At 37.4% G+C, this 25,454-nt stretch overlaps 1 protein-coding gene across 1 annotated transcript in view; it reads right to left on the reverse strand.

The window, feature by feature from the left end:
- Sptlc3 (serine palmitoyltransferase long chain base subunit 3) overlaps positions 1 to 25,454 on the reverse strand; it is a 137,109-nt gene that overhangs the window by 104,081 nt on the left and 7,574 nt on the right. The gene's annotated exons all lie outside the window — the stretch shown is intronic.

Here is a 25,454-nt window from a genome sequence, read left to right on the forward strand (position 1 = left end):
CCAGTACAGGGGAACACCAGGGCCAAAAAGTGGGAGTGGGTGGGTAGGGGAGTGGGTGGGAGGGTATGGGGGACTTTTGGGATAGCATTGGAAATGTAAATGAGGAAAATACCTAATAAAAAGTATTTAAAAAAAAAAGAAATCCACTCTGGGATGGTAAAATGCCAATGGAATCCAGAAAACTGGAGGTAAGGCGATGCTCACTGTCCTACTTACAGTGGAATGCAGGAAGATTTTGCATATTATACTTAAGAGCTGTCACTGATGAGCTTATGAAGCTTTCGTAAGTGATGACAGAGAGATTATCTCTGTGTATATTGGAGCATTTAAGTGATTCCTGAGCAGAAAAACAAATCACTGGGAATGACAGGGAGTTCAAAACTCTGTCAAACTATTCTGCATTCAGTATAGGGTTGGTTTTGTGTGTGTGTGTGTGCATGCATACGTATGTATCCATTTTTCCTAATATTGTCATGGGTACTCACTCTATGGTAAAAATAAACAAAGAAATACAAATTTATAGTGTTTGGAAATTGTATGAACATTAATATGATATAGTATTTATCCAAGATAATCAATGGAATACCCTCAAAGATCAGTGAAAGTCTGTGGTAGCAAGCCATAACTTACTTCCTCCAACTTTTTCACTCAGAAACTTGGGAAAGTTTCCTTGAGAGTGGGTGTGGCTATAAAGATGGGGCTTTTCCTTCTTACTTCAGTTTGAAGCTGACGCGAGAAGATGCCAGTCTGCCAGCTTTCTCATCAAGCTCCAAAACTGCCCTATAATGACTAAATTTCATGCAAATGTGACTAAAGGATAGGGAGATGTTTTTCTCAACTGACTATCCACCTTCTGGATGGAGACTGCACTTGACTTGGCAGGGATAACTGCAGCCCCAGTTCCCTTACCCTACCACAGTATGACAGATATGATTTGTATGATAGAACAGGAAAGCCAAGACCTCCAAAGGTGACCCAGAGTCCTGTTCATAAAACATAGAGACACAGAAACTGTTCAGCAAAGGGCTATGAAACAATGATTTATTGACTTTACTGAGGAGGAGAGTTTGATCATCAAAACACAAAATTTCAAAGCATTCAATACTTTAAATACTTGACTTTATTTGGAAACAAAGCAGAAGAATTCAGGAATATATATATATATATATATATATATATATATATATATATATATATATATATGCTTCTGTGATAAGCAGCATAGATGACAACAGTGGCTCCAGAAATTTCAAGTTAAACTGTAGTCAGGAGTCGGTTTTCCAGAGAATCAGAGAAAGTACACAGCTAACAAGAGCCCTTTTGGAGTCAGACCAAACCTCAAACAATAGCTTCAAAAATATACCCATGAAAGTAATGTTGATTGAGATGGGTTATGGGACAGCTTGGGCCTTGTTAGGGTAACAGGCAATTAAACAACTGCCTTGTAAGTATGGGGACGAACAGCTAAGAGTTATGCACATCAAGGCTTGTAGCTCACCAGAGAGACTAGGAAAGATGACATACTGGAGAGTCCTGGAAGTGTCATTCCAATGCCAATACAAAGGCAGATATGAGCAGTTTTAGAGCTTTGTGTTCTGAGACCAGAGATCTTATGAAAGTAGTTCAGGAAAGCCACTAAAGCAAACAAACTCACAGACACACAAAGACACACTCAGACATATATACACAAAGAAACACATACAGACACACAGGTGTACACACAAGGTCACATAAACAGAGATACACCCACACAAATTCATGTTCAGAGGATGTAACAATATATTATTATTATTTTAAATGTTCGGAAAACATAACCAATACAAAGAGTAGGGGAGAGCTGCCAAGAGAAACTGCCCATGGGGGTATCCCAAATGTTGGACTTAGCAAAGACACATGAATCATAAAAGAAAAAATAAAGCTCTTTGGGAAAAAAGCAAGTAACTTCAAACAGTATCTTAAGACCAACTCCAAAAAAGGAGAGAACAAGCAAAGACAAATGTCAATACAAAAATACGAACATATGGACATATTACAAAATGTTCAAAATGCAGAAAGGGGGGCTTGAGAGATGTAAGATGTAAGCCATCTCTCAAGTGGTTAAGAGCACTGGCTGCTCTTCCTGAGGACCCAGGTTCAATTCCTAGAATCCACAACTGTCTGTAACTCCTGTTCTGGGGGATCTGACACCCTCACACAGACATACATGCAGTCAAAACATCAGTGCACATAAAATAAAAATAAAAAAATTACAAAAATCCAAAAAGACACTTTGGTTGAAAGAAATAGAAAAGCATGATAACAGCATCTCATCAAATAAAAGACTCAAAGAAAAATGTGGAATCAGATGGTAAAAATGCTGGGCATGCTGACACACACACCTGTAACCCAGCAACTGGGAGATGGAGGCAGAAGGACCAGGAATTCAAGGCTACTATGGGTAACAAGGGGATATTCTTTCAGAAGGGTGTGTAATAATTGAATTAGAAAGTTGGCATGGAGACTTTGTAGTATATTTAAATTGGAAGTCAAAAGAATCAGAAAATGTTGTTAGGATTTATACAAACCAAAGCCCCTAAATGCACAGAAATAAATAAAAATAAAGGGGAATGACTAGGGCCACTTGGAGAAAATGTAAGATAGCACTTAAAACAGAAACAGTTACTTAAGCTGAAAGGAAAGAAAGGAGATAGAAAAATCCTAGTAAAATATTATACAAATATTGGCCAGAAACTCTCCCAATTTTCATGACATTTATTGATTCCATATTTAAATGCTTATTTCCATCTAAAATAAGATATAAGACAAATAGATCCTCTATCAATGTGATAGTAAAAATGTGGATGATAAAGATAAAGAGCAAGAAAAAGCAACTCATCACGCCCTAGTGAGGGCAGTGAGCTGGGTAGCTCTCCCTCAGCACACATGATGGTGCAGAAGGCAACATTCTAAATGTAGAAAGATTAGTAAATGAGGATCGGAAAAAAATCATGATTGAAAAGTGACTGTAAAATAAAGTTGTTACAAGATAAACAAGAACTGGGAGAGTTTATGAATAAAAAATGAATGTAAGATAAGGGCATTGTGAAAGAAATGATAACTTGGAGAATTAATGAGTAGAAGAAAGCTCTTAGGAATCTAACCCAGAGAAAAATTCTTCAGTCTAAAAGTCTCAAACAGCAATTCAATATATTCATCTCCACTCTCAAGAACAAAGGAAGATTTTTTTTATATAATCATTAAAATGTAATGTGTACATTTCTCTCTTTTTTCTAATGAATGATTTAAAAAGATATTATCCAATATAATATGTGCAAGTTTATTAGTGATGCTGTTGATGAACACATACCAAAGAATGGCACAGAGTACTTAGATATGACTGAATCTATGTTGGAATAAGGAAAGGATCCGAGGTGCAAGTGAGAGTCCACAGGAACTGATGAGTAGAACAAGAAATGGTAAATGGGTATCAACGGAATCAACTCTTCGCTGTCCCTCTTGCTCTGTCCATTTATTTTTGGAGTACTGTGTCTTCAGTCTAGAACCTTATGCACAACAGGCAAGTGTTCTACCACAGAGCAGCATTGCCAGCTCTATATATTTATGTTAAGTACCAAAGAAACTATGAAGAAAACTCAAGAATAAAAGAAAATCATTAAAGCAATAAAAGTATTACACTAAGGCATTCACTGAATTCAAAGGAAGTATTAGAGTTAGACCAGATACAAGGCATCCAGAAAGCCAAGCCAAGCCAAAGAAAACAGAAAACCTGGCAACCCAGTGATTCTTGTCACATAGAAGTGAATGGAGGAAGCAATCCCATCAAGTGGCTGAGTGTCAAGCTGCATAAAAGCAAAGTGAAATCCAGTTATTCACTGTCAAAGCACAGACTCACAGTTGCAAATACACCGCTGGTGTGGAAAAGGCTGGTTTGTAAGAATAGCCTCCAGCAGAGCTGTGCTGCTGCACTAGCACTCACACTTATCAACCTCTGAAGCAAACTGTGCTACGAGATGGAGAGACCGGTGCTCTTAACTGCCAAGCCACCCAGGGACACCAGCCCACCCCACCCACAAAACTCTTAACCCCAAATTTATCCTTGTCTGGCCCCCATGGGAGAAGATGTGCCTAGTCTCACAGAGACTTGAAGTGCCAGGATGGAGGGAATTTCAGGGGCATCCACACTTGGCCAGAGGAGGAGAGAGGGTGATAGGGGAGGGACTGTGGGAGGGGGTGACTGTGAGGAGGGCAGTGAACAGGATGTAAAGCGAATAAGTAAAAAATATTAAAACAAAAATAAGAAAGAAAGAGGCATTTTGTTTTATTGTGGAGAATAACTGTAGAGTGGTAAAATTGCAATCCACCAGGAAATACAACAACAAACATGGTTACTGCTACTAAAACCCACAAATACATAAACAAAACCAGACAGAGATGGAAGAAGAACAAATTCTACAGTAACAGTAGGAACTTCAGTATTCTACTCTTGATAATTGATAAAACAGCAGACATCTGTAGAATTCTCCAAACAGAATAATACACACTCTCAAAAGCATGTACTCTCAAAAGCATGTACAAGCAAGCTATAAAACAAGCCCCAGTACATTTAAAACAATTGGAATCAATAGGCAGGACTTCTGGGTCACAGAGGAAATGAGACACAGAGAAGGAGAGGAGGCCTTTTCTGCCATGCTTTGGAGGAAGAAGAATACAGTAATCATGAACAAGAATGACCAGAAGAGTTACAGAAACATGACCCTTTGGAGCCCTGTTACACCTGTAAAAGCAGACTCTTAATCCCCACCCACTCAGCACATACCCCAGTCCCAGCTCAACTCCCCAGTTGTTCTGACACATCCAGGATAACAGGTGAGAGCCCAAACTCCACCCCAATAGTTGCCTTAACCAAGACCCCCAGGATCCTGAGCCACAGGTACCCCGCCCAGCCAGAGACCTGTGTTCCTTCCAGTTTGCACCTATGTGGGAGCAGAGCCTCTTCTCTGAATCCCCACCCACTCAGCACACACCCTAGTTGCAGCTCAACCCCAGGGGTTCTGACACATCCAGGCTCACAGGAGCACAGGTACACAAACTCACAGGCTCACAGGAGGGACAAGTTCCAGTCAGTCAGCAGGTTCAGTTAAAACCAGAGATAACTAGATTGCAATAGGTAAGTGCAAGAACATAATTAAAGGAAACCACTACTACTTAGCAGCATCAGAACTCAGTTCTCCCACCAAAGCAAGTTCTGGATATCCCAACACACGTGTAAAGCAAGATTCAGATCTAAATTCTCATCTCATGAAGATAATAGAGGACATTAAGAAGAACATAAATAACTCGCTTAAAGAAATACAGGAAAACACAGGTAAACAAGTGGAAGTCCTTAAAGAGGAAACACATAAATCCCTTAAAGAAATACAGGGAAACACAATTAAACAGGTGAAGAAATTGAACAATACTGTCCAGGATGGAAAAATGGAAATAGAAACATTAAAGAAGATACAAAGGGAGACAACCCTGCCAATGGAAAACCTAGGAAAGAGATCAGAAGTCACAGATGCCAGTGTTACCAATAGAATACAAGAGATAGAAGAGAGAATCTCAGGTATAGAAGATACCATAGAAGACATCGAAACACTGGTCAAGGAAAATACAAAAAGCAAACAGCTCCTAATCCAAAACATTCAAGAAATCTAGGACACAATGAAAAGACCAAACCTAAGAATAATAGGTATAGAAGAGAGTGAAGACTCCCAACTCAAAGGGCCAGCAAATATTTCCAACAAAGTTATAGAAGAAAACTTCCCTAACCTAAAGAAAGAGATACCCATAAACACAAGAAGCCCACAGAACCCCAAGTAGATTGAACTGGAAAAGAAGTTCCTCCTGTCACATAATAATCAAAATGCCAAATGCATAGAACAAAGAACAAGTATTAAAATTCCCCAGTTAAAAAAAAATAGGCTAACAGACTGGGTACATAAACAGAACCCAGCATTTTGCTGCATACAGGAAATGTACCTCAGTGACAAAGACAGGCATTACCTCAAAGAAAAAGACTGGGAAAATTTTTTCTAAGCAAATGGTTCCAAGAAACAAGCTTGAGTACCAATATCCAATAAAATAGACATTCAGTCAAAAGATATCAAAGAGAGAGAGAGAGAGAGAGAGAGAGAGAGAGAGAGAGAGAGAGAGAGAGAGAGAGAGAGAGAGATGGAAAAGGACACTACATACTTATTATCAAAGGAAAAATCTACCAATATGAACTCTCAGTTCTGAACATCTATGCCCCAAATGCAAGGGGAACCACCATTGTAAAAGAAACATTACTGAAGCTCAAAGTACACATTGAACCTTACCCAATAATAATAGGAGATTTCAATAGCCCACTCTCCACCAATGAACAGATCATGGAAGCAGAAACTAAACACAGACACATTGAAACTAAAAGAAGTTATGAAACAAATGGCTTTAACAGATATCTATAGAACATTTCACCCTAAAACAAAGAATATACTTTCTTCTCAACACCTCATGGTACCTTCTCAAAAATCGACCATATGATCAGACAGAAAACAAACCTCAAAAGTTACAAGAACATTGAATTAATCCCATGTGTTCTATTGGACCACCACGGACTATGGTGGCCATCTTCAATAACAAAAAAACAACAGATAGCCCACATACACATGGAAACTGAACAACTATCTACTCAATGATAACCTGGTCAGAGAAGAAATAAATAAAATTTTAAAACTTTTTAGAATTTAATGAAAATGAAGGCACAACATGTCCAAACTTATGGGACATAATGAAAGCAGTGCTAAGAGGAAAGCTCATAGCTCCGAGTGCCTCAATAAAGAAATTGGTGAGAGCATACACTAGCAGCTTACCAGCACATATGAAAGATCTAGAAGAAAAAGAAAAAAATACACCCAAGAGGAATAGACAGTAGGAAACAATCAAACTCCAGGCTGAAATCAACCAAGTCGGAACAAAGAGAACTGTACAAAGAATCAACAAAACCAGGAGTTGGTTCTTTGAGAAAATCAACAAGACAGATAAACCCTTAGTAAAACAACTAGAGGGCACAAAGACAATATTGAAATTAACAAAATCAGGAATGAAATGGGAGACATAACTGAGGAAATCCCCAAAATAATCAGATTCTACTACAAATTCTATATTCAACAAAACTGGAAAATCTAGATGAAATGGATGATTTTCTAGACAGATACCAGATGCCAAAGTTAAATCAGGAATAGATAAACCATCTAAACAGTCCCATAAGCCCTAGAGAAATGGAAGCAATCATTAGAAGCCTCCCAACCAAAAAATTCCAGGACCAGATGGTTTTAGTGCAGAATTCTATTAGACCTTCAAAGAACACTTAATACCAATACTTTTCAAACTATTCCACAAAATAGAAACAGAAGGAACACTACCCAATTATTTATATGAAGCCATAATTACACTGATACATAAACCACAAAAGTTCCAACAAAGATAGTCAAACCAATTTTCTTTGACTATTGATGAAAAAATATTCAATAAAATCCTCACAAACTGAATCCAAGTACACATCAAAATGATCCTTCACCATGAGCAAATAGGCTTTATCCAAGAGATTCAGGAATGGTTCAATATACAGAAATCCATCAGTGAAATCCACTATCTAAACAAACTTAAGTAAAAAAAAAAAAGAGCCACATAATTATCTCATTAGATGCTGAAAAATCCTTTGACAAAATACAACACACCTTCATGTTAAAAGTATTGATCATGAATTCAAGGCCCATAACTAAGTATAATAAAAGCAATATACAGCAAACCAATAGCCAACATCAAACTAATTGTAGAGAAACACAAAGCAATCCCATTAAAATCAGGGACAAGATAAGGCTGCCCACTTTCTCCCTATCTATTCAATACAGTATTCAAAGTTATAACCAGCACAATTAGACAACAAAAGAAGAACAAAGGGATACAAATTGGGAAGGAGGAGGCAGTCAAGATATCACTATTTGTAGATGATATGATAGATTACTTAAACAACGCCCAAAATTCCTACAGAGAACACCCACAGCTGATAAACATCTTCAGCAAAGTGGATGGATATAAAATTAACTCAAAGAAACCACTATCCTTCCTCTACTCAAAGGATAATCTGACTGAGAAAGAAATTAGGGATATGACACCCTTCACAATAGTCACAAATAATATAAAGTATTTTTGGTGTGACTCTAACCAAGCAAGTGAAAGATCTGTATGACAAGAACTTCAAGTCCTGGAAGAAAGAAATCAAGTAATACCTCAGAAGATGGAAAGAGCTCCCATGCTCATGGATTAGCAGAATTTATATAGTAATAACGGCCATCTTACTGAAAGCAATGTTCAGATTCAATGCAATCCCCATCAAAATTCTAACTCATTTTTTTCATAGAGTTAGAAAGAGCAATTCTCAAATTCAATTGGAATAACCAAAAACCCAGGACAGTGAAAACTGTTCTCAACAATAAAAGAACTTCTTGAGGAATCACCATCTCTGACCTTAAGCTGTACTATAGAGCAACTGTGATAAAAACTGCATTGTACTGATACAGAGACAGGCAAGTAGATCAATGGAATAGAACTGAAGACCCAGAAGTGAACCCATACACCTATGGTCACTTGATCTTTGACAAAGAAACTAAAACCACCCACTGGGAAAAAAAGACAGCATTTTCAACAAATGGTGCTGGTTCAACTGGCATTTATCATGTAGAAAAATGCTAATCAATCCATTCTTATCTCCTTGTACAAAGCTCAAGTCTAAGTGGATCAAGAACCTCCATGTAAAAGCAGAAACACTGAATCTAATAGAAGAGAAAGTGGGGAAGAGCCTTGAACACATGGGCACAGGGAAAAAATTTCCAGAACAGAACACCAATGGTTTATGCTCTAAGATCAACAGTTGACAAATGGGTCCTTGTAAAATTGCAAAGCTTCCGTAATGCAAATCACACTCTTATTAGGACAAAATGGCAACCTACAGATTGGGAAAGGATCTTTACCAATCCTACATCTGATAGAGGGTTAATATCCAAAATATACAAAGAACTCAAGAAGTTAGACTCCAGAGAGTCAAATAACACTATTAAAAAATGGAGTACAGTGCTAAACAAAGAATTCTCAACTGAGGAATATCAATTGGTCATGAAGTATCTAAAGAAATGTTCAACATAATTAGTCATCAGGGAAGTGCAAATCAAAATGACCCTGAGATTCTGCCTCACACTAATCAGAATGGCTTAGATAAAAACAAACAAACAAACAAACAAACAAACAAACAAACAAACAAACAAAAAACCACACAGGTAATAGCACTTGCCAGCCAGAATGCAGAGAGCAGAACACTCCTCTATTGCTGGTGGGACTGCAAGCTGGTAAAACCACTTTGGCAATCAATATGGTGGTTGCTGTGAAATTAGAAATAGTACTTCCTAAGCACTAAATCACTCCTGGGCATGTACCCAAAAGATTCTCCAACATATAACAAGGACATATGGTCCACTATGTTTATAGCAGCCTTATTTTTTATTTTATTTTATTTTATTTTATTTTATTTTATTTTATTTTATTTTATTTTGGTTTTTCGAGACCGAGTTTTTCTGTGTAGCCTTGGCTGTCCTGGAACTCACTCTGTAGACCAGGTTGGCCTCAAACTCAGAAATCTGCCTGCCTCTGCCTCCCAAGTGCTGGGATTAAAGGCATGCACCACCATATAGCAGCCTTATTTATATTAGCCAGAAGCTGGAAACAACACAGATGTGTTCAAATTTCTCAACAGAGAAATGGATAGAGAAAATGTGGTACATTTTGACAATAAAGTACTACTCACCTACTAAAACAATGGCTTCATGAAATTCACAGGCAAATGGATGGAACTAGAAAATATCATTCTGAGTGAGGTAGCCCAGATACAAAAGAACACACATGGTATGTACTCACTGATAAGTGGATATTAGCCCAAATGCTCACAGTGCTCATGACATAACCCACAGACCATATGGAGTTTAGGAGGAAGGAAGTCAAGGGTGTGGATGCTTTAGTCCTGCATTGAGGAGGGGACAGGATGATTGTGTGAGGTGGGATTTGGTAGGGAAAGAAGAGGAGGAAGAAACAAGGGGGGGAGTAGTATCAGGTACTGGAGGTGATGGGAGAGAGAGGTACAGAGGGTCAGGAAATCAAATAAAAATATGTAGCAATACATCAGGGACTGGGCATAGCCAGTGGAGGGTCCTTGACACCAGGGAGACTAGAGGGACCCAACAGGGATGACTTTAGTAGAAATGCGCAGAGATAGATCCTGTAGAGACCACCTCTAGTAGATATGCACTGCTCCCTGTTGAGGCCATGACCATCCACCCATGTCAAAGATTTTAACCCAGAAATGTTCTTGTCCAAAGAGAGAACAGGGACAAAAATTGGAGCAGAGACTGAAGGAAGGGCCATCCAGGGACTGCCCCAACTGGGGATCCAACCTGTTTGCAGACACCAAGCCCAACACTGTTACTTTTGCCAAGAGGCACTTGCTGACAGGAACCGGTGTGGCTGTTCCTTGGGAGGTTTAGCCAGCATCTGACCAATGCAGATGTGCACACTTGGAGGCAACCATTGGGCAGAGTGCAGGGATCCTAAAGGGGCAGCTGGAGGAAGAACTGGAGGAGCAGAGGAAGATTGCAACCACATAGGAAGAACAACGTCAGCTGGCCAGACCTCTCAGTGCTCCCAAGGAATAGACCACCAATCAAAGAGTGTACAAGGAGGGATCCATGGCTCCAGATACATATGTAACAGAGGATGGCTTTGTCTGGTATCAATTGGAGGGGATGTCCTTGGTCCTGTCGAGGTTTGATGCCCTAGCATAGGGGAATGCTGGAGTGCTGGAGCTGGATAGGGTGGGTGGATGGGGGGCAACCTCAAAGAGGCAAAGGGGAGGAGGAAGAGAGCAGATGTGGGATGGGAGGTTTGTGGAGGAGAAACCAGGAAGCGGGATATCATTTGAAATGTAAATGAATGGAATGGCTAATAAAAAAAAAGAAAGAAAGAAAGAAAAAACCCAATGGGAATCATTCTATGTACATTTTCTCCAACTGCAATGAAACTAAAAAGTAAATAACAGAAACAATGGAAAACTTACAATTATGTGGATATGAGTCAGAGAAGAAATGAAAGGAAGTTAGAAAACATTTTGAGGTCAATAAAAGTGGTTACCAGATATAACCAAGGAGTCCTTTGTGTGAAATGTACAGCCCTGGTGCCTATGTAAGAAAAAAAAAATCTCATAAATATTCTGTCATTTTACCTTAAGACACTGGAAAAAGTAGAATAAATTAAAGCTAAAGCAAACAAAGAAAACAACAAAAATTACAATGAAACTTAAATATGCAATGGAGAATTTTGTTCTTCAAATGGCTCATGCTTTTAATCCCAGCACTTAGGGGCAGATGGGCAGAGGCAGGTGGATCTCTGTGAGTTCCCTGGTCTACAGTGTGAGTTCCAGGACAGCCAAACTCTGTGTACCCACCATGCTCCCCACCAAAAGGAAAGATAAACTTAATCTTGCTGGACTGAACCAAAGCAAGAATACTTATACAAGTTTGGACTGAACCAAAGCAAGAATACTCAAATTATACAACTTAGAAAGGAACAGGAGGCATCACTACTGATTGTACAGAGAGTACTATCCTAAGGGGATGTCCTAAGTAAGTATATGTTAACATGTTAGAGCATTTGTGACATGAATACATTCCAAGAAACACTTTGATCCAAAATTTCATTCATAAGGGAAACCTGAGCATTCCTACAACAAATAAAAACACTGAATTACTGATTTAAAACTAGAATGTCTTGACCCAGATAACATCACCGGTGAATTCAACTAAACACATACCAGGTGAGTTATACAATGGAAATTCCTCCACTTTCAACTGCTGAATATTTGATTGATTCCAAGGCTGTTATTATGCCCTTCTAAAGGACTGTTGCATGTGAAGTTGATATTGCTGAAGGCATACAAATGGCATAGCACTGAGATTGTATCAGGGAGTTGGGATAAGAATGAAAAATGCATGTTCTATTTTACTTGGCAGGGCCTTAAGTGCAATTTAAATTGCATTGTTTAAGAACTGAATTCTGTTAAATTGTCTGGGAATTTTGGGATATAAGTTATTACTTGGACATCTCCATTCGTATGTCAATTTTATATCCAACCAACCTTAGATAAAACTATTTTTAAAAGTGCACCAGAACCAAGCACACATAGACATCATTTCTGGTCACTGTTCTCTAAATAATATAACATGACAAATATTTGCATACCCTTTGTTTTTATTAGGTATAATAAATACTCTAAGGTGCTATTAAGTAATTGAAGAACACATAGACTGCATAAAACAGCATTTTTATAACACAGCATTTTACGTATTATCAGTAAAGAGGCTTGAATATTGTATAGTTTGATATCTTTTGTCCTTGAAACAATCCAACATGGCTACTAGGTAATGAATGTATATAGACTATAGCATTGTGTCATGTACTTTACAGATAAAAAAATTTAGGAATACTTTATTCATCTTCATGTTTCAAACAAACTAGCCATTCAGAAAAAAGGGAGTTGTTAAACCCTCTATTTTCTGCCTGCTTTTTTAATAGTACACAGAAATTCAATTGTTTTATACATTAATTTTTTGAAATAGCTTTTTTTATGTGGTACATCTTAATAACCATTTACCTTCCCCAAATCCTCCCAGATTCCCCCTCTATGTACTAGAAATAAGAAGGTAGAAAATAAAAATTTTAACAAATGCTATTTTAAGTAAAAGCAAACAAAATGCAGCTCAGTATTCTGTGTTGCATAACTGGGATAAAAATAAGATTGGAAAAAATAGATGAAATACAAATCAACTCTATAGTTCATCATACTTTATAAATATTAATGTTATAATTATTACAGAGCTTTCAGTATGTTTTAAGATACTAGGATAACCTAACTGGAAAGAGCTCTGTGAATTTTCTATCATATATATATATATATATATATATATATATATATATACTGTCTTTTCACACTATTTATTTATTTATTTATTTATTTATTTATTTATTTATTTATTTTTTATTGGTTATTTTACTTATCATATGTTGTCCCCCTCCTAGTTTCCCCTGCACAAGCCTCCTATTCCTTTCTCCCTACCCGCTGCCTTTATGAGGGTACTCGCCCACCCGCCCACTGACTCCTGCCTCAGCAGCCTAGCGTTTCCCTATCCTGGGTCATCAAGCCTCCACTGGACCAAGGGTCTCCCCTCCCAGTGATGCCAGATAAAATAATCCTCTTCTACCCTATATTGTCTATTTTAACTAGATAAAAGTTTGTTGAGATGAGTAGACTTTAAGTCTGGTTAATTTTGGTATGTGATGTTTATTTTATATTCAAGTTATCTTTTAAAAATAAAGTTTACTTTGCATCTTACATATAATTAAAATAATAAACACCAAAATTATATCTATGAATATCTATAAATAAGGGGGTTGCTTCTGTCCTAAGTATGTCATCTGAGTCCTTTTGTAGGCAGTCATGTCTTATAAAGCCTTGAGGACATAATTTCCTGGTAATATTATTTTTCAATGTTAAGTTACCTGGTATAATAGTCACTAATGTTGGAAGCTTCTTGAAGACTAAAATACAGAGATATTTCACTTGATAAAGTCCAAGCAAAGCAGTCTGGAGCTTTGACCAGTAGGATTTTTAATATGTAAGACAACATACATTTTAAAAACTTAATTCTTATACTATACTAAAATTAAAACATCAATTAACTCTGTTATGTATTGTCATTATTCTTTTATTTGTATTTTAAACTCAACCAAACTTCAATAGGTATTTGTCATTTAATGCTCTGACAGAAGCCAGATGGAAAGAATCAGAAATATCAGAGAAATGTCTAGGTTACTGTGGGAATTTGGAGAAAGATACTGTAACTTTGTTCAGAAAAGGGAGGAAATGTTTCATCAACTAGAAAACGATGGACCAAGAGTTGGAATGATGAATCAAAAGATAAGGGCATGTAGCAATGGGTAGAGAGAAAGAGCCCCAGAAAGAAATGAGATATTTGGGGGAGGCGTGCCTCCCTTTAACTGTAGACTACTGCTTTTACTGTCTTGTTGGACTCTTTATTCTGCCTTGAGTACTCAAATTTTAATTCATTCATCAATTGCTAGAGAACTTCATCCAAACACCGATTCATTCTCTAATGTCCAAAGCGATCCTGTTGAAATGACTGTGAAACAATATGATATTTGAAAGAATTCTCCACATTTTCCAACTCTTGGGCACTCCCAGGGTGTAAAAGCCATGATATGAGAGCCAGGGGACACATCTTTCCTCTTCATCACTTCTATCTGTATCATTATTCAGTGATTGAAAGCTGCCATGGGAAATCACTTTCCAGCATTAAACTGAATAGTTTAGCATGAGGCTAACCCTTGGCAGGTTCCTTGTTTCCACATTCTAATCATTATATAGCATAAACTATGTTTATGCCATATTGTGTATTATAGCTGTTCTCAAACATTTTGCATGCTGTGCGTTTCTTGTAGTTTATTTAGTTTTTACTTCCCCTACTGACTGACTTCTTGTCATCTCTTGCTCATCTCCACTCTGCCTCCAGATGCTCCTTGACAACATTAAGACTAGTTCTGGCTTCCTGTCCTGAAACAGTCTTGCTACACAGAACTTCCCTAATTTCATCGTACTGCATGACAGTACTGTTTCGAAATGCTCCAAAATGCCTAGGACACTGGGACCTGGGTTTGATTTCCAGTCACTGCACAAAAAAGCAAATATATATTTAAAAAATTTAATAAAATTGTTAACAAAAACAGCAAAATATTGCTTGCAAAGATAATACCTTCTTCTGAAATGATAAAGTTTAACTTTGGATTTTATATTTTTACTATTGAATATAGTTTATGTACTCTACTTAAAAACATGGCAGCATTAGAACTAGAAAAACAAATAGGTTTATATCTTTTCTTAAATCATGTCTATCACCTACATTCTGTTATATCACATCTCCTAACATTAAGCCTTTCTTCTTTTTTCTACAGACTATTCTGTTCCTACATGCACATTTGTCTACATATATAGATATAGTATTGGTTAGATTCTCTGAAGCGTCACATCTTAGAAATGGCTCTTTTAATTAGAAAAAAGTTCAGTGAGATTTTTGGGTCAGGTTAATTTTGGTGTGTGATGTTTATTCTTTATTCAAGTTATTTTTAAAAATAGAATTTACTTAAAGACCTACAGTTAATTAAAATGAAGACTAACTTTTGTTATCTCGGATAAAGGATTTAGAAATATTTTACTACGATTGTCAGTGTGCTGCAGACTCTTCACTTCCTTTCCCAGCTTCTCACAGTGATCTTACGTTTTTCTCTTTTTATTAGATATTTTCTTTATTGACAGTTTAAATGTTATCCCCATTTTTACATTTTTCATATTGCTTGGAGACAAATATTGGCTGAGTTCTAGTTAATATGAAGTAGGTAGAAAAACAAAGTGCCATTTCTTTCCCTAGCCAATACAATATTCCTTATTGTATTTTTATTTTAATGGTACTCGCCAAGGTCACCTCCAAAGACATACTTTACAATTGCAGAACACTTGCAATTTTTAAGAAACTGGGTGGAATAGTTGAGCTTTTTATGAATGAGGAATAGATTTTCATTGATGGCATCACTGAAGTTTGGCACCTTCTGTACTAAGATATTCAATATTGTTTAAACATGTACAAAATGACAAACATCATGGAAATTCTTTTATTTCATGGCTAAGCTAAAAGCTCAGCTGCAGGGCATGACTAGCTCGTGGAAATTCCTAGGTTCAAATTCCAATAACCTCCAATAATTCATTTTGGTTTTAAAAAATTAAATAGAAAAGTTTAAAATACCAAAATGACAACTGTAGTTCATTAATTCTCCTTGCTTTCCTTTCCTGAAGCATGCATAAAATTAATTAATCAACAAAACTTCATTTGGGGTTTATGGTTAGAAAGTTTCAGAAGCTGGGCAGTGGTGGCTTATGCCTTTAATACTTTAAATCCTCCAACTAAGGAGGCAGATCTCTGGGAGTTCCAGGTCAGCCTTGTCTACTGAGTAAGTTTCAGGACAGCCAAGGCTATGCATAGAAACCTTGTCTCTAAAAATTAATAATTAATTAATGATCTTGCTATCTCTTGCTTGGGGCCCAGAGGACCCAGGAACCACAGCGCAGTTGGGGGACATGATCCCTCCTGGAGAAAGTTTGTCCCCCCAGGAGTGCTGACACACCTAAGTTCACAGGCTCACAGGCTTATAGGAGAGACAAGCTCCAGTCAGAGGTAGCAAGATCAGCTAACACTAGAGATAACCAGATGGAAGAGTAAGCACAAGAATATAAGCAATAGAAATCAAGGCTACTTGGCATCAACAGAACCCAGTTCTCCCACTACAACAGCCCTGGATACCTCAACGCATCTGAAAAGCAAGATTCTTATCTAACATCACATCTCCTGATGATAGAAGATTTTAATAAAGGACATAAATAACTCCCTTAAAGAAATACAGGAGAACACAGGTAAACAGGTAGAAGCCCTTGAAGTGGAAACACATAAACCCCTTAAAGAAATACAGGAAAACACAATCAAACAGGTCAAGGAATTGAACAAAACCATCCAGGATCTAAAAATTGAAATAGAAACAATAAAGAAACCACAAAGGGAGACAATTCTGAATATGGAAAACCTAGGATAGAGATCAGGAATCATTTATATAATCATCATCAACAAAATACAAGAGATAGAAGAATCTCAGGTGTAGAAGATACCATAGAAAACATTGACACAACAATCAGAGAATATGCAAAATGCAAAAAGCTCCTAACTCAAAACATCCAGGAAATCCAAGACACAATGAAAAGACCAAATCTAGGAAAAATAGGTAGAGAAGAGAGTGAAGATTCTGAACTCAAAGGGCCAGTAAACGTGGACAGATCACAGATGAGACACAGTGAAACTAATAGAAGTTATGAAACAAATGGATATAACAGATACCTATAGAACATTTTATCCTAAAACAAAAGAATATGCCTTCTTCTCAGCACCTCATGATACCTTCTCCAAAACTCACCATCTAATTGGTCACAAAACAGGCCACAACAGATATAAGAAGATTGAAATAATCCCATGCATCCTATCAGATCATCACTGACTAACGCTGATCTTCAATAACAACAAAAACAACAGAAAACCCACATACACATGGAAGCTGAACAATACTCTACTCAATGATAACTTGGTCAAGGAAGAAGTAAAGAAAGAGATTAAAGACTTTTTAGAATTTAATGAAAACGAAGGCACAACAAACAAGATGTATGGGACACAATGAAAGCACTGCTTAGAGGAAAGCTCATAGCTTTTAGTACCTCCACAAACAAATTAGAGAGAGCATACACTAGCAGCTTAACAGCACACCTGAAAGTTCTAGAAGAAATAGAAGCAAATACACCCAAGAGGACTAGATGGCAGGAAACAATCAAACTCAGGGCTGAAAACAATCAAGTAGAAACAAAGAGAACTATACAAAGAATCAACAAAACCAGGAGCTGGTTCTTTGAGAAAATCAACAAGATAGATGAACAGCCCAGACTAACCAGAGGGCACAGAGACAATATCTAAGTTAAGAAAATCAGAAATGAAAAGAGAGATATAACAACAGAAACAGAAGAAATTAAAAAAAGAAACCATCAAATCTCACTATAAAAGCATATACTCAAAAAAAACTGGAAAATCTTGATGAATTGGATAATTTTCTAGACAGATACAAGGTACAAATGTTAAATCAGGATCAGATAAACTATGTAAACAGTCCCATAACCTCTAAAGAAATAGAAGCAGTCACTAAAAGTGTCCCAACCAAAAAATCTCAGGACCAGATAGATGGTTTTAGTGCAGAATTCTATCACACCTTCAAAAAAGACCTAATACCAATACTCTTCTAACTATTTCACAAAATAGAAACAAAAGGAACACTACCCAATTCATTCTGTGAAGCTACAGATACGCTGATACTTAAACCACAGAAAGATCCAACAAAGAAAGAGAACTTCAGACCAATTTCCCTTATGACTATCTGTTTAAAAATATTCAATAAAAATTTTGCAACCTGAATCCAAGAACACATCAAAGTGATCATTCACCATGATCTAGTAGGCTTCATCCCAGAAATGCAGGGATGGATCAATATATGGAAATCTATCAGTGTAATCCACTACATAAACAAACTCCAGGCAAAAATACCCACATAATCATCTCATTAGATGCTGAGAAAGCGTTTGAAAAAATACAACACCTCTTCATGTTAAAAGTCTTGGAAATATCAGGAATTCAAGGCCCATACCTACACATAGTAAAAGCAATATGCAGCAAACCAGTAGCCACATTAAACTAAATGGAGAGAAACTTGAAGCAATCCCACTAAAATCAGGAATTAGAGAAGGCTGCCCTATGTATTCAATATAGTACTCAAAGTTCTTGCCCGAGCAATTAGACAACAAATGGTGGTCAAAGGGATGCAATTTGAAAAGGAAGAAGTCAAGATACCACTATTTGCAGATGATATGGTAGTATACTTAAGTGACCACAAAAATTTGACCAAAGAACTCATACAGCCGATAAACAACTTCAGCAAAATGGGTGAATATAAAATTAACTCAAACAAATCAGTAGTCTTCCTCTACTCAAAAGATAATCTGGCTGAGAAAGAAATTAGAAAAATGACACCCTTCACAATAGTCACAAATACTATAAAGAGGGAAGGGGAAGAGAAAAAGGGAGGCAGGATCAGGTGTGGGAGGAGACGGGAGAGATGTACCGAGGGTCAGGAAACTGAACAAAGGTGTGTAGCAGTGGAGGGATGGGAAACTGGGAGTATCCACCAACAAGTCCCAGGTGCTAGGAAAGCAAGAGGCTCCCAGGACCCATTGGGGATGACATTAGCTGAAATGCCCAACAAAGGGGAGAGAGAACCTGTAAAGACAATATCTAGAGGTTAGCCATGGCCCTTGGTTGAGGTATGGGGGCTATCCTCCCATCTCAAAAATATTAACACATAATTGCTCCTTTCAAAAGGAAATACAGGTACAAAGAGTGGATCAGAGACTGAAGAGAAGGCCATCCAGAGGCTTCCCCACCTGGGGATCAATCTCATATGCAGACACCAAACCCACTCACTATTGCTGATGCCAAGAAGTACTTGCTGACAGGAGCCGGATATAGAGGTTTCCTGAGAGGCTCTGCCAGAGCCTGACCAATATAGATGTTTATACTTGTAGCCAACTATTGGACTGAGCATTGGGACTCCAAATGGAGGAGTTAGGGGAAGGACTGAAGAAGGTGAAGGATTTGTAACTCTATAGGAAGAACAAAAATATCAACCAAGAAGACTCCCCAGAACTCCCAAGGACTAAGCCACCTACCAAAGAGTACATGTGGAAGAACCCATGGCTCCAGCTGCATATGTAGCAGAGGATGGCCTTACCTGGCATCAATGTGAGGAAGACCCTTGGTCCTGTGAAGGCTTGATGCCCCAACATAGGGGAATGATAGGGCAGTGAGGCTGGAGTGGGTGGATGAGTGGGGGCACCTTCCTAGAAACAGGGTGGGGGCAGAGGATGTGATAGAGGGTTTGGGGAGGGGAAACCAGGAAGGGGGATAACATTTGGAATGTAAATAAATAAAATAACCAGTAAAAAAAAAAAAAAACCCAGAGAGATGCAGGTCTTAAGCAACATGGCCCAGGCAATATAGCAGGAAAATCCATATCTGAATTGAATCGCTCAACTCCACATACCAGAGCTTAAGCCAACATCAAATATGAAGCTAGACTATTGAGACATGATAGACTAGAAAATAACTCAGAAATAAAGTAGCCACTTGGTTGTCATCCTTCCCTTTCTGATGCTTACGAATAGCTAAAAAGACTCTACTAAATGCATATATCTGTATTAGTCATGGGAAAACAACATAGGAAGTTTGTTTTAGAATTTCTATTCTCATGAAATTTGTATTTAGTAGTGAGATAAAATCGTCACAGAAAATAACCATGCTATAAGAATAGAGGGAAGGATGTATTTAGAGGTAATAGCTAATCAATTTTATTAATAATAATAAAACAGAAATAAGAGATGTAGTTGTTAATCATATATGTCTGTTCTCATTTTTTGACTGCCAGTATGTAGTGAATGTCTATTTCATGCTAGCTCTTATGCTAAACCCAGCTAAGCACAAATAATTTATAGGAACATATCTCAAAATTTTATCTTCTTGATTTGTTCTATACAGTACCAAAATCAATAGCCAAAAAGGGCTGGTTACATTTCAATTTAAACAATTAAAAATTTTGAGACTTGAATTCTTAATTGTTCTAGCTACATTCCAAATGCACAGTTACAGCATGTAGTTTATGGTTAGCCTACTGGAAAAGTCATGTACTGATTATTTCCACCATCATTGGAAATTTTATTGTTTAGGTATTAACAAGCAGTGGCTTATGAGTCAACTCATGCCTGATGTTATTAGAGTTCTACTGGTACACTTGTTTGCATGTATTGTCCATGGTTGCTCTTTGTGCTACAATGACAGAGCCAATCATTTGTGATACACTGAATGACTTAAACATATTTACTATCTGTCAATTTATAGAAAAAAGTTGCCAACTTCTAACATAGATGGAAATTCAGATGGACATTCATATATACAGTTGTGTAATGGTCATAAGTAATGATGCTTTGGAATAGAGAGGTTTCTGACATCATCCAAAGAAAGAGAAAAGCCAAACTCAAGAAATCAGTGATTAAAATGGCAATTGAAGGATCAGTAGGTATTTATCAGGAACAAAGTCTACCCAGAAAATGAAAGAACTGGATAGCTACAAACTGTGTGTGTGTGTGTGTGTGTGTGTGTGTGTGTGTGTGTGTGTGTGTGTGTATTGGTTTGAATATCCTTGTCCCAGGAAGTGGCACTATTAGGAAGTGTGGCCTTGTTGGAGTAGGTGTGGCCTTGTTGGTGGAAGCACTGTGTGGTGGGCTTTGAGACCTTCTTCCTGGGAGCTAGTCTTCTACTTACCTGTAACAAGGTATAGAACTCTGAGCTCCTCTAGCTCCATGTCCGCCTGAACTCTGCCATGCTTCCCACCATGATGATAATGGACTGAACTTCAGAACCAGTAAACATCCCAATTAAATGTCCTTTATAAGAGTTGCTTTGCTCATGGCGTCTCTTTAAAGCAATGGAAACCCTAGCTAAGACAGTGTATAACTTGACTTGCAAGACAGTGAAGGGCAAGTGTGTGTGGGATATGCAGTTTCCAGGAAGAGAGACTCTTCCACTCATTTGTTCTTAGTGTTCCAATGCCTAAAGAAGTTCCTGACATGTCCTAGGTGTCCAGCAACTACTTATGGGTGGATATTTGATAAAGGAGGCTGAGCAGTATGCAAGGTGGGAGAAGGAAAGTGAGGATTACTGTTTTGATCCTAAGACAGGGAGCTGCTGGAGAGTTTAAACAAACAATGGCCTACCCAGATATGCACATTCAAAGTTATGCTTGCAACATTGTATGGAGAAGAGACCATACATTCAGTGATTCATCGTGTTTCATAAGAGGTAATTTTATATCTCTTCAATGTTTATTGTGGAAGAAAACTCAACGAGACCAACTTGTTCAGTTGATTTGGACATGTGGACAGCTTGACTCCAAGTCTCAAGGCTATTCTCTTGCCCCTCAACAGAGGAATGGATACAGAAATTATGGTACATTTACACAATGGAGTACTACTCAGCTATTAAAAAGAATGAATTTATGAAATTCCTAGCCAAATGGATGGACCTGGAGGGCATCATCTTGAGTGAGGTAACACAATCACAAAGGAACTCACACAATATGTATTCACTGATAAGTGGATATTAGCCCAAAACTTAGGATACCCAAGATACAAGATACAATTTGCTAAACGCATGAAACTCAAGAAGAATGAAGACCAAAGTGTGGACACTATGCCCCTTCTTAGAATTGGGAACAAAACACCCATGGAAGGAGTTACAGAGACAAAGTTTGGAGCTGTGATGAAAGGATGGACCATCTAGAGACTGCCATATCCAGGGATCCATCCCATAATCAGCTTCCAAACGCTGACACCATTGCATACACTAGCAAGATTTTGCTGAAAGGACCCAGATATAGCTGTCTCTTGTGAAACTATGCCGGGGCCTAGCAAACACAGAAGTGGATACTCACAGTCAGCTATTGGATGTATCACAGGGCTCCCAATGGAGAAGCTAGAGAAAGTACCCAAGGAGTTAAAGGGATATGCAACCCTATAGGGGGAACAACATGATGAACTAACCAGTACCCCTGAGCTCTTGACTCTAGCTGCATATGTATCAAAAGATGGCCTAGCTGGCCATCACTGGAAAGAGAGGCCCATTGGACTTGCAAACTTTATATGCCCAATACAGGGGAATGCCAGGGCCAAAAGAATGGGAATGGGTGGGTAGGGAAGGAGGGGGGTATGGGGGACTCTTGGGATAGCATTGGAAATGTAATTGAGGAAAATACGTAATAAAAAATATAAAAAATTTAAAAAAAAAAAGAAAAAAAGAAAAAAAAAAGAAAAAAAATTGCACAGGAATGAAGTGTGAAGAGAGACAAGTCTTGAATATCAAAATGTGGTGTGCACTGAGCTATTCTTTTGCAATGCTGGGAAGCTAATGATTTATGGATGCATTATAACATGAGTAGGGCTACTGGATGCTGGAGAAATCACTGTTTGAGATAAGTGAATTGCATGTAGTTTGCAAGTAATATTTTTCTCTGAATCCAGATGATTTGATTTCTTTTGCTTCTTCCTTGATTCTAAGATACTGTATTTGGGGGCATACCCCAAACATCCTGGCCCCCAAACTAGACCAAATGTGGAGTGGTATTTGACAGAAGCACACATCCATTTGAGCCTGAAAAAGAAATTGCTATTTTTCTTTGAGTTTGACTACTGTTCTCTCCTGTCCTGTGTTTACTAAGATTTGGTTCTTTGTTTGAGACATGTATTCCCTTGCTTATTCTTCTTCACTACTGACACCTCACAAAACCCAGGTCACCTTTTTAACATTGAAGGGGTCCAACTACCTTATTTTTGTGAAAGCCTTCTGTTTATACAGAAAGTATATGTACTTTCTTCAAATAACAAATTCACAGCATCATTTATTTCTTTGCTTCCAGACTATAGCTATCTCATTATGTTTTTCTTACCATGTGTCATATAATATAGAAAAAAGTCAGAAAAGTCTAACTTTTACAAGTATTTATTTACCTGCACCCACAGAACAACCAGTGTAGGAAACACAGGTAACTTTTAGTCATCGTGGTTTCTGATCATAAAACACTGTATAAGTGCAATACAGTAATAATTGGACCAAAAAAAAAAGTGGTACATGCAGATTGTTATTTTAGCTACTAAATCATTTCCTCAGGCTGGCATGAAGCACTTTTATTTCTGAATATGAATATCTGGTTCATTGATCCAATAAGAATATCAATAGGAAGTATGACTCCATAGAAAACATAGCTAGCTATCCTAGCTAACTATAAGCCTAAGTTCCATTATTTATGGGAGTCTCCTACTTGTACTAAGCCATTCCCATTGCCTGACAAACATATTAAATCCCAGGCTTCTCTAAGGTTTGGTTTGGGATTTTTGGCAATATCATGGTGTGTGTTGTTTACAGGTACTAGAAACTGCTAATGGGACAAATATATTTTCCCACAGGTCATTTTGAGATCTTAGGCAAGTGGCTGCAGTTGTTTACTCAAACAAAAGCCACAACAGCAGAAAGAAGAGGAGTGTACCAAGGCGTTGTTTTCCTGGAAAGGTGCAAAATGGTGCTCTTTTTAAAAGATGTAGGAGCGAGTAACTGTGGTATCAGAGTTTGACAAATGTAGAAGCAACCTGTTCACATTGTTCTGTCTGTCTTTAGTGATTTTTAACTTTTTCTAAGTGCTGGTCTACAGTTCATGTAAGATGGGCATACAGAGTAAAGAGTTTTACTATAGCGTTTTCATATACACACATCACTTTTGTTGACTCTCCATTGTGCCCCATCTCTGTTATATCCCACTCCTGTCCTTGTAGCTCCCTTCTGCTTCCTTGGAAGTACCTCTTTCCCCTATCATAAGATTTCTTTTTATTCTTTCATGCTGCCTCTTCTAGGTTTATTATATCAGTTGTGAAACTGAGTTTTTTTTTTTTTTGTTGTTGTTGTTGTTCATTTTAAAAAGGGAGCTTCCTGGAACTTTCCAGGAAGGGCCTTGCCCTGAATATCAAGTGTCTAGGACTCATATTGGTGATAATGGAAGACAGTGGCAGCTTGGTTACATGACTGTTCCTCTGTTTTAGAATTGTGAGGATTTCTAACCTCAGAATACCTTTCACTAGCTAGTATGCTCTAAAAACAAAAATAAAAGTAGCTTTGATCCCAATGGGATTATGGATCTAAAAAAAATCGACATTTCTCTAGTCGAAAATCAACAAGTAAGTCCCTCCTGTACCCAATCAGATGATAATCTGTATATTGGTTCCTGTGTTACAGATTGGTTTCCATGTTAAGAAGTTGAAAGACTCCAATCAAATGGTCTTAGGAAAATCTATCTAGTAAAATTAATCAGAAGACAGTCTAGGTAAAAAATTAACTGAAATATATACAATACATATTTATAAATCTTACCTCAAATAAAGAGAACTGTGGGCCAATATTGAAGTCTAGTTAGTGGTATGCATACTGAGTGGTTTAAGGACACAGTATAATTGCTCTACAACTTCTTTAAAATACATAAAATATGTGGATTGATGAATGAGTAGAAGGAGAGATAATGAGTAGATTTACAATAGAATATAACAAAATACCAGATGTAGAATATAAGTGATAGATATCTGAGCATTTCTTATAGAATTTTTAAAAAATTCATAAATTTGCAAATATGTATAATAAAATGCAATCATAAACAACTTTTTGTCTAGTGACAGCATTAGACAAAAGGACCAGCCTGTATATATTACAAGATGTTTAGCCAGGTAGCTTTGCTAAGACTCTATTTCTTCGTCTATAAAATGGGCACAAAACCACTTTAAACCCATGTGGTTAATTGAGGATGGAACAAATTATTACTAGTAAAGTTCTTAACTATAGGGCAATGTAAAAGTTTATTAGTTATATTTTTATAAAATTATTTTGCATGTGGAGTAATTGATCATAAAAGATTAAACTGACTTTTCATAGATATCAGATTCTGAGGAATGCAGAATTTATTAGCACCTGGTGACA

Source organism: Mus caroli, unplaced genomic scaffold, assembly GCF_978045245.1.
Source record: "Mus caroli unplaced genomic scaffold, Mus_caroli_1 scaffold_2, whole genome shotgun sequence".
NCBI classification, from domain to species: domain Eukaryota; kingdom Metazoa; phylum Chordata; class Mammalia; order Rodentia; family Muridae; genus Mus; species Mus caroli.